Source organism: Danio rerio, chromosome 8 (genome assembly GCF_052040795.2).
Source record: "Danio rerio strain M-AB ecotype USA chromosome 8, GRCz13ab, whole genome shotgun sequence".
Lineage (NCBI taxonomy): Eukaryota > Metazoa > Chordata > Actinopteri > Cypriniformes > Danionidae > Danio > Danio rerio.
The window spans coordinates 57,658,762-57,670,000 of record NC_141028.1 but is presented as its reverse complement, the minus strand read 5'-3'; the positions used below and the strand labels follow the sequence as shown (position 1 = coordinate 57,670,000).

At 36.2% G+C, this 11,239-nt stretch overlaps 1 protein-coding gene and 1 long non-coding RNA gene across 2 annotated transcripts in view; one reads left to right on the top strand and one right to left on the bottom strand.

Moving 5' to 3' along the window:
• The window catches only part of LOC147842882 (uncharacterized), a 797,275-nt gene that overhangs the window by 150,511 nt on the left and 635,525 nt on the right, over positions 1–11,239 (top strand). The gene's annotated exons all lie outside the window — the stretch shown is intronic.
• rhobtb2a (Rho related BTB domain containing 2a) overlaps positions 1–11,239 on the bottom strand; it is a 294,371-nt gene that overhangs the window by 282,684 nt on the left and 448 nt on the right. The gene's annotated exons all lie outside the window — the stretch shown is intronic.

The window sequence follows — 11,239 nt, the reverse complement described above, 5'->3', positions numbered from 1 at the left end:
TGCCAACTAGTCCAGCCAGGACTTGAACCAGCGACCATCTTGCTGTGAGGTGACAGTGCTAACCACTGAGTCTCCGTGCAGTCTGTATGTTCAAATTCCAAACCTGAAACTGAATAAACAATAGTAAATAGTACCAAAACAAACCTCCTAGCAGGCTTTCAAAAGTTGCACCTTGTTTATCATCTTCATTGAGGAAGTGGTTGGTGATTGTCAGAATGATGTTTATCTCAACCTACACAATATCAGGTAAGACCTTCGTGGATGACTTCCTTCTTTTAGCACATGCTCCATGAACCCTAAGCTATGAGTGCTAACTGTTAAAAATAAAATCAGCTTCTTTGTTCACGAAGTGAGCTCGTGTACAATGAGCGCATTAGAGTACAACCAAGCGTAAGGAGCGAGCACATGTTTGTGTCATTTTTCAACTTCGGGCAGACTGAAGGAGCAGAATTCCTGCAGCTTAATGCTGATAAAGATAGTTTATAGCCCCTCAATGTTAAACATAGCAGATACACGAGTCTGTCTTTATGTTTAAATGTGTGAGTAAGAGACTAGTGTGTGATTATATGTGCCCTGAATGACCCTCTCAGGCGATCACACCAGTCCAGACCTTTGACCCCATCAGGAGTGACCAATCACGGACAGGCAGGGGTCAGAGAGTTAGGGAACACAGACATGACTCTCTGACTGTCGACTTTATCATGACTAATTCACGTAGCGATCCGACTAGCAGACCAGTTACAGGCCATTTAGCAGTGTAGAACAGACACAAGGGTATTAATCAGATGCATGACACAAGTAAAATTAACAATGTGCATAACTATAGAAATTAAAGTAAGTTGTAACAGGTTTACTCACTTTTTTTAAGTTACTTATCATTTTTATCTTTTTAAAGTTCATAATTCATAGATTAAAATAGCTAATTATTCATAATAAAAGTCTAATTGTCTTTTCTTTTCTCAGCAGCAGTTGCTTCAGCATTTCTCGTTTCACTTCCACAGCTTTCAGCCTTTCATATATCATGACAATAAGTGTTAAATACTTTACTCATCCATTAACCAGACTTCAGGCATCCTTTAGGACAGTGTTTCTCAAAGTGGGGGACGGGACCCCTTAAGGGGTCGCGGAACAATGGAACAATGAAGGGGGGGGGGGGGGGGGTCGCCTGGTGATTTCCAAATATCTACTTATTATTATTAGACCATAAGAATTACCATATTTTATCCATAACCAACTGATGAGAAAAAAACAGCCGTTTATAGTAACAATAGTAGCTTATTTACTTGTTCTATTGGATTGCGACCCCTGGGGTAAATACACTATATTAAAGACACAGCAATAGCGTCAGATGCAGCAGATTGATTTTTATAACACCAGGTTAAACTTTCTGGCCCATTTAAAGCACTGAAATACATTTAAAAAATTAAACGAAGAATAGACTTTGGTCTATTGGTGTGTGTGTGTGTGCGCCATTGCATGCAAGCTTTCTGTATTTATAACCACCTCTGGGGATATTGGGGGTCGCGAGTCACTGGTATTGTTATTTTAGGGGTCGCGTGCTGAAAAGTTTGGGAACCCCTGCTTTAGGATGTAATGAAGACTACAACTCCCATGATTCCACACTCATTCACACCCTCATCAAACTACACCTTTGTTTGTTGTGAATATGCGCCCTCTAGTGGCGAAAATGTCATACTGTGCTTTTAAACGGCTAAAAAAGAAAATCAGTCTACAGGCAAATTTGCTAAGAAGTTGAATATATACAGCGTGCAAAACAAATATTAAACACATCATGATTTTTCCTGGTTAAATATATTTCTATAGGAGCTTTTGACATGAAATGGGTTCAGATTTTGCTAAAAATCCAAACTTACAAATAATAAATAAAAAAAAGTCTGAAAAATGTGTATATTAAAGGAATACGAGTTGTAAAAAAATTAATTTGCACAAGAGGAAAGGTACTTTATTATCCAATGACAGTCCTGATTTTTTATTCCTTAAACTCCTCTTGTGAAAAGGAACTTCACTTAATTGTATTCAAGATGTATGTGTAGTGTAATCTAATACAGCCACAGCCATATCACCCTGCAGCCCAAGACCGGTTACTCACTGAAGCTAAGCAGGGCTGAGCCTGGTTAGTACCTGGATGGGAGACCACTAGGGAACACTAGGTTGCTGTTGGAAGTGGTGTTAGTGAGGCCAGCAGGGGGCGCTCAACCTGTGGTCTGTGTGAGTCCTAATGCTCCAGTAAAAGTGAAGGGGACACTAAACTGTCAGTGGGCGCCGTCTTTCGGATGAGACGTTAAACCGAGTTCCTGACTCTCTGTGGTCATTAAAAATCCCATGGCACTTCTCGTGAAAGAGCAGAGGGTGTAACCCCAGTGTCCTGGCCAAAGTCCCTCTATCGGCCCATATGATCATGGCCTCCCAATCATCCCCTCTCCACCGAATTGGCTCTATCACTGTCTCTCCACTCCACCAATAGCTGGTGTGTGGTGAGCGCACTGGCGCCGTTGTCCTGTGGCAGCCGTCGCATCATCCAAGTGGATGCTGCACACTGGTGGTGGTGTGGAGAGACCCCCCTCATGATTGTGAAGCGCTTTGGGTGTATTGCCATACACAATAAATGCGCTATATAAATACACATTACATTACATTACATTACATTATATTAAAGACACAGCAATAGCGTCAGATGCAGCAGATTGATTTTATAACACCAGGTTAAACTTTCTGGCCCATTTACAGCACTGAAATACATTTAAAAAAATAAACGAAGAATAGACTTTGGTCTATTGGTGTGTGTGTGCGCCATTGCATGCAAGCTTTCTGTATTTATAACCACCTCTGGGGATATTGGGGGTCGCGAGTCACTGGTATTGTTATTTTAGGGGTCGCGTGCTGAAAAGTTTGGGAACCCCTGCTTTAGGATGTAATGAAGACTACAACTTCCATGATTCCACACTCATTCACACCCTCATCAAACTACACCTTTGTTTGTTGTGAATATGCGCCCTCTAGTGGCGAAAATGTCATACTGTGCTTTTAAACGGCTAAAAAAGAAAATCAGTCTACAGGCAAATTTGCTACGAAGTTGAATATATACAGCGTGCAAAACAAATATTAAACACATCATGATTTTTCCTGGTTAAATATATTTCTATAGGAGCTTTTGACATGAAATGGGTTCAGATTTTACTAAAAATCCAAACTTACAAATAATAAATGAAAAAGTCTGAAAAATGTGTATATTAAAGGAATACGAGTTGTAAAAAAATTAATTTGCACAAGAGGAAAGGTATTTTATTATCCAATGACAGTCCTGATTTTTTATTCCTTAAACTCCTCTTGTGAAAAGGAACTTCACTTAATTGTATTCAACATGTATGTGTAGTGTAATCTAATTCTATATTTATAAACAGTACACTTGATCTCAAGGATTATGGAAGTAATTATGGCATTACATTTAAAGATTTACCTAATTCCCACTTAACCTGCAATTAAGGTGATCATCATTACACAATAAATTAGTTTTTATCTGGACTTACATACCTTTTTCTTTCAAAGTAAATATTAAGTGAAGTTTATTCATAAACTAATATCGAGAGGATCACATGCTTATGATTTATCACGGCTGGTCTCGAATTTGCAAATCAGTATCTTCCAATCATTCGAGACCTAAACTACTATAAATAGCCACAGTTTTCAATTCACTTTATCTTCGTTTGGAAGAAACCCCCCTCCTCCCCTTTTCCTCCTCCTTTACCTCTGACTGGGCGACACGGCGGCCCAGTGGTTAGCACTGCGAGCCCCACAGCAAGAACACCGCCGGCCCTGGCCCCCTAGGACCGGTGGATGTTTCTGTGAGGAGTTTGTATGTTCTCCCCGTGTCTGCGTGGGTTTTCCCCGGGTGCTCCGGTTTCCTCCCACCATCCAAAGACATTCAATATACATAAAAGCCAAGCATTTATCTAACCCTTGTGTTCTCTTAGCTACAGCAGCGGGGGAGTTCTGAGATCCACCGAGCTCGGGCTCCCCTCTCGCTCTGCCAAACGGGAGGAAGCCCCGGACTCGAGGAGTCCTTGAGCTCGGGGCTCTCTCCCGGGACAGCATGCCAAACAAGCTTTTATAAATCATCAGCTAAGTGTGAACTCTTGAAATTCTGTTTAAATGCACAGCATTATATATATATATATATATATATATATATATATATATATATATATATATATATATATACACACACTACTTGACAAAAGTCTTGTCACCTATCCAAGTTTTGGGAACAACAATTAATAACTCGACTTCTAGTTGATCATTTGGTTTCAGACAGGGCTTATATGAAATAAAAATACCTCGAGATTACACTTATTCATTCATTCGTTTTCTTTTCAGCGTAGTCCCTTTATTAATCTGGGGTCGCCACAACAGAATGAACCGCCAACTTATCCAGCATATGCTTTACACAGCGGATGCTCTTCCAGCAGCAACTCATCACTGGGAAACATCCATACACACTCATTTACACACATACACTACGGATAATTTAGCATACCCAATTCACCTGTACCACATGTCTTTGGACAGAGGGGGAAACCGGAGCACCTGGAGGAAACCCACGCCAACATGAGGAGAACATGCAAACTCCACACAGGAATGCCAACTGACAAAGCTGAGGCTCTAACCAGCGACCTTCGTGCTGTGAGGCAATCGTGCTCCCCACTCCACCACCGTGACACCCCCCTAGATTACGCATATTTTACCAAAATAAAATGTCAGCCTGCATCAGCAGGGGTGCCGTTGGCCAGTGATTGGTGTCATAGACGAAGGTGAAGAGCGGGGGGTGGTGGCTTTCATGGACGAAAGTGAAGAGCGGTGGGGAGGCCAGAGGGTTGCTGTGTCACAAACGAAAGTGAACGGACTGGGTGGGAGTTGTGAGAATGGGGGTCCTATAATAGTAACTCTGGGGGCCCCAAAACGGCATGAGCCCTTAGGCGCCGTTTACATTAGTGCATTTTAGTTTTAAAATGGCGTTTTAGATCAAAAACGATCCACGTCAACACTTGCGTTTCACCTAGCGTTTCTGAACATATCTCCGTCCACACTACGCCACCAAAAACGTATATCACGTGACCATTCGCGCACTCTGGGCATGCGCGTTCTAGTATAAACAGGAAGCATGTGTCTCGCTCGGCATTTGGTTATTGTCAGTCAACAAACGCCGGTTGAACAATAAACGCGATTGCAAAGAATGCAAGAGAGGTATTTTTGTGGACTGACGACGAGGTCGAGTTGTTACTAAACACAACAACTGATTAACTGCATAATGGCGCCTAAAGTAGACAATATTGCAAACAACGCTCCCATTTCTGTGTCCATGTTGTTGTTTACAGTGAAGGCTGGTCTGCTGTCTTCCAGTAGCGTTAAAGCCATGTGTTATAGTCATGTGATAGGGGCTTGACGAATAAGGGAAGGATACGCAATGACACAAAAGCCCCAATCAGGTAGCGAATCTCAGCAGCCCCGCCTCCATTTTCAGATGTCTCCGTTTTCCCTCATCCACACTGAGACGAAGCAGCAGCATCTCAGAATAAAAACGGCCTCTCCAGCGTTTTCGAAATACTCCGTTTTCGGCGATCGAAAACTCCGGCGTAGTGTGGACGGATGGCGTAATCGTAGCAAAACTTGCCGTTTTCAAACTAAAACGCATTAGCAGACATCCCAAGTCTCCCGGAAGTTGTGGGAGTATCCCTGAAATGCATAGATACTCCTGGATGCCCGCAAATGAATGATAATCTCCCGGAAATCGCGCGTCTCCTGCCCGGTCCTTAAATATGTTGCACACCCCTCTCTCCACTGCATCCTAGGGCCTTAGAATCGTCCTAACTTCGCCCCCCCCACACCCTATATTTAGTATTATATAATAATATTGGCATATGTCGTATGAACACACATTGAGTATGCTGGACCTCATTAATTAATTATTCTCTTATTCATTCATTCATTCATTCATTCATTCAAATAAATAAATAAATAAATAAATAAATGTTATTTCTATATTGCTATTTTAAAAGAGTAACATACCTTCATTTTCCTTCAGCATAGTCTCTATTTTAGAGGTTGCAACAGCGGAATGAACCGCCAACTATTCCAGCATATGTTTTATATAGCGGATGCTGCCCTTCCAGCAGCAACCGAGTACTGGTAAACACCCATACAAGCTCACATTCTCTCACACACACACACACACACTATAGCATTTTAGTTTATTCAATTGACCTATAGCACATGTCTTTGGACTTTGGAGGAAACTGCAGCACCCGGAGGAAATCCACACGCACACGGGGAGAACATGCAAACTCCACACAGAAATGCCAACTGACCCAGCCAGGACTCGAATCAATTGATCAAGTTAACCAAAGGCATTGTGGATCTCCCAACAAAACTTACCCCAGACACCATGAAAAATGCATTATATATACATACAGTATAACAGTGTTTTGCATGTGGCTGACGTCATCCTATTAGACAAGCTGTCATTACCCATCATCCCATCTCACACCTGCTGTTCATCGTGGGAGATCAAGCTTTAGAAACCAATGAGCACTCAAACAACTCCCTGTCAGTTCACTCCACCCTGACTCCTGTGCGTGTTTGTGTGTGTGTTTGTGTGTACGTAAATCCAGATGCTTTATTGCTGAGTACACTTACCCTGATCTCGCCCAACCGACAGACACACAAAGAGCAACAACAAAGAAACTCAAGTAGCAATGAGCTCATCATTCATTGTCTTGTAAACTGACTGTAGGAGCGTCTTCGACAAGCACGCTGTCAAACCGGCTCTGCAAATCCACCGTCACATCAGGCATTCACAACACACTATTATACACACAAGTGGATTTCAAAACCAATACGAGACTGCGAAATACTTCCTCAAGTGTATAACGTAGCGGAGTGGGGTAAACTGTGTAATTTTTTTTTTACTGAAAGTCTCCTGTTGGCAAAGAGACACTTTTAATTGTGTAGAGGAATTCCAGCACTCTTAAATATGTAGCTTCAAGAGGGGCGATGTTGAAGAATCACTTCTGGCGAAGAACATTTTCCCAATCTACATTCTTAAGGCCCTGGTATTGACCTTATTCTTCAATGCGGAAGTGCACTTGTTTTTTAACTTCCCATTTAGTTGCCTATGGGAGAAACGACTAGAAATAATGTCGGTCAAAGTGCTTGCTCTATAAACAAGGATGTTTAAGACTATACACAAAAAGTAGAATGATATAACTAGACAAGTAAAGTTCGTAGACAAACTTTATATTGGCTTGATAAAGCCTAGTCTGAAAGTTTGAAGTAGCTTTAAAATTAAAAATTGAAGTAGGTTTTAAGAAGTTTGAAGCAGTTTGCATAGCTAGATGGGTACATATATGTAAGCAGGTGTCTAGTATGGATTAGCATGTTGCTAGCATGTTTTTAGCCAATATTAGCATGTTGTTATCATGGTTCTAGTATGAATTAGCATGTCACTAGCATTTTTCCAGTATAAACTAGCATGTTGTTAGCATGAATTAGCATCTGTCTAGTGTGGTTAGTATGTTTCTAGTATGAATTGGTATATTTTTATTATGTTTCTATTGTGAATTGGTGTGTCGTTGGTATGTTTTCAGTATTGATGGTATATTGTTAGCATGAGTTGGTTTGTTCTTAGTATGTCCAATGTGAAGTCAATGGCAGTTTTTTGCAATGGAAGTCTATAGGATAGTTGCTAAGATGGCGTAAGTGGTTGCTAGGGTGAGGCTAGTAAGTTAAAAGGTCATCAGTGATTGGCAGGTTGGTTTTGAGTTAAATGAGCCCAACCTTATGCCTGTGTGACAGTCTGGCGGAAAGTTATGAGGTCATAAACTTTGGTCCAATGTTAAGTCAATGGGACTTCTCCTCATTTTCCGGCTCAGTTTTCAGAAAACCGTCAATTGGATCAGTCGGAAAAGACATAGTAACCCGAGTCAGACCAGTTTGGAGGTCTGGAGTAAGTTTGGTGGTTGTAGTGTAAACGGTTTAGGAGAAGATGCATATTGAAATTAGTCTCAGAAGAAGAAGACGACGGAAGAATAAGTTTAAGTAGCATAACAGCATGTTAGCTTTCTTAAAGCCACCATTATAAAAAAAGATCGGCAACATCAAGAAGTAGAACAATCTGTTTTTAATGTCTGAATATCAACGTTTTCCTACCTTAAACCAAAAAATCAGCCCTAAATCTCGTTTTTTTTTTTTTTTTTTTTTGTGAGCAAATTGAAAAACAGCCGTTTTCTTAGTTTTCCTCTTTTTTTTTTGGTTTGAAAACTGATATAGAAAAGACGGAAGATACCCTGGTCTATAACGAGGGTTTGTTCTATAGACAATCAAAGACAAATATTGCTTAGGAGGTTAATAATATTGACTTTAAAATGGTTTTAATTAAATTAAAAACTGCTTTTATTCTAGCCGAAATAAGACAAATAAGAAAAACAAATTATAGAAAATATTGTGAAAAAAATCCTTGCTTTGTTAAAAATAATTTGGGATTTCTTTGAAAAAAATAAAAATCACAAGTGACCGAATACTTATGACTTCAACTCAAGTCTTTAGTAAAACAAAGCCAATCTCCAGCACGGCACGGTTTGCTCCTCCACAAAGAGCGCCATTGTCAGAACGCCAATATGCCGTGACAAATTTACCCAAAACTGATAAGACAACGTTCAACAGCACATCCATCACGATTCACAACCTTATACCAGAAACCACAGGCCGTATTACAGACACATCATATCTGAGATGTTGTTTTTTTAACCACAATGATTTAAGTAAGTATCGTGGCGGAGTCAGATCTGAAGATTTTTCCACCCATATGCAGCTCTCAAACCCTCAGGAGAGGATGTAACAGTAGAGATGAAGTATGATTTTTATGGATGGAGGACAGTGTGTGGTAATGTGTGTGAATGTGTGTGTGTGTGTGTGTATTTCTGGTCTGGACGGATGACCAGCATTTGCTGTGCGCAGATGAAGAGATTATGAGGAGGTTATGAGCACAGGATGATGCAGGACTATCAGCTTATTCCTCCCAGATAAAAAAGCATCTCAGACAAGAGAAACACAAAGGAGAAAGCAGAACAGAGTCGTGTGTGGGGTGTGTGTACGTGTCCGCAGACATGTGGAGTCACAAATGGAGGACAGGGGGGACGTGTGTTTTTTTCCATTCAATGCTATTACCACTGTTTATCATTGATAGTTTATTATTGGATTGTGTTTTAGAAAAAAATATATAATAATAATAATAATAATAATAATAATAATAATAATAATAATAATAAAAACAAAGGTAATGCATAAAGTTTTTTTTAAATCAATATAATATAATATAATATAATATAATATAATATAATATAATATAATATAATATAATATAATATAATATGATATAATATAATATAATATAATATAATATAATATAATATAATATAATATGATAATAAAAAACAAATATTATGCATGATTAATTGAAAATGTGTGCTGTTAATTTTTTAATTAAATAAAATATAATAATACAATAAGCAAAAAAGATGCATGATTTAGTTAAAATGTTTTTTTTATAAAATAAATAATTATATAATATAATATAATAATAAAATAAAACAGACATTGCATGAAAATCTGTTTTTTAATTTAAAAAATACATTCATATATAATGTAATTATAAAATAAACAAACATGATGCACGACTTGAATGAAAATAAAAATGTGTTTTTAAAAAAATTATCAAATAAATTATTATATAGTAAAATATGCAGTAGTAATAAAATAAAAACAAAGATGATACATGACTTAATGAAAATGTGTTTAAAAATAAAAACTATAATATAATATAATATAATATAATATAATATAATATAATATAAAAAATTAAAACAAAGATGATGCATGATTTACTAAAAGTGTTTTAAAAAAATATAAAATAAATTAATATATAATATAATACACAGTAGTAATACAATAAAAACAAAGATGAGGCATGACTTAATAAAAATGTATTTTTTAAAAATAAAAAATAATATAATATAATAAAAATGGAAATGTGTTTTTTAAATATATTATATATATATATTATATATATATATATATATATATATATATATATATATATATATATATATATATATATATATATATATATATATATAATATATACAATAGTAATAAAATAACAAAAAAGAATATGCATGACTGTGTTTTTTATATAATATAAAAATATATAATATAATATAATGTAATAAAAACAAAGATGATGCACAACTTAATGAGAATGTTTTAAATAATATATTAATATATAATATGATATAATAAAATAATGATGATGCGTAACTTAATGAAAATGTGTTTTTAATAAATAAGTTAACATATATAATATATAAATTTATATTAATAAGTAGCAGAAAATTTTACAGATTTAGTTTAAACGTTATATTTTAGATGTTTTCTTGTTTGATTTTTGATACAATCCAACATGTCAGCCCATCTAATAATCTAAGACAGGGTTATTGACATAAACTGAAACTAATATTATCATAATTTAATATCATAAATAATATAATCACATCAAATATAATAAACACTGAAATAAAATAAATATGAAATAAATAAATAAATAAAAATAATAAATAAAATAAATGAATGAAATAAACTAAAAGTGACAATACCATTCAATAATATTCTCATTTGCTCATATCAGTTCAATTAAACTGTAAAAATTTTTTAAATAAATGTATTTAATTAAATAAATGGAATTAATTGAATCCAATATATTTCTAATCATCTCAATAAACATGCATTAATCAAAATTATTAAAATAATTATTTTAAACTCATATAATAAAAAAAGATGACACCTGATTAACATAATTATAGCAGTTTTCTAAATAAATCTGAGCATCACAGCAATGCTTTCACAGATTTTTCTTGCTCTAAGTGTTAAAATAAATAATAAAAAGAGCACATAAAGTACTTTTTTTGTGTTTAATTTCAGAAATTATAATAAAGTTTCAACATTATTACATTAATTTGTAGCAAGAACTCCATTTAAATAAAGTATCATTTTAATACTTTGCCTCATATTCACATAAATATTTATGCTAGCTGATTAACTATACAAAAAAAATGCCAATTAATAAGAAATAATGTAATAGTTTAATTATTATGCTTGCTTTGGCTTAGTT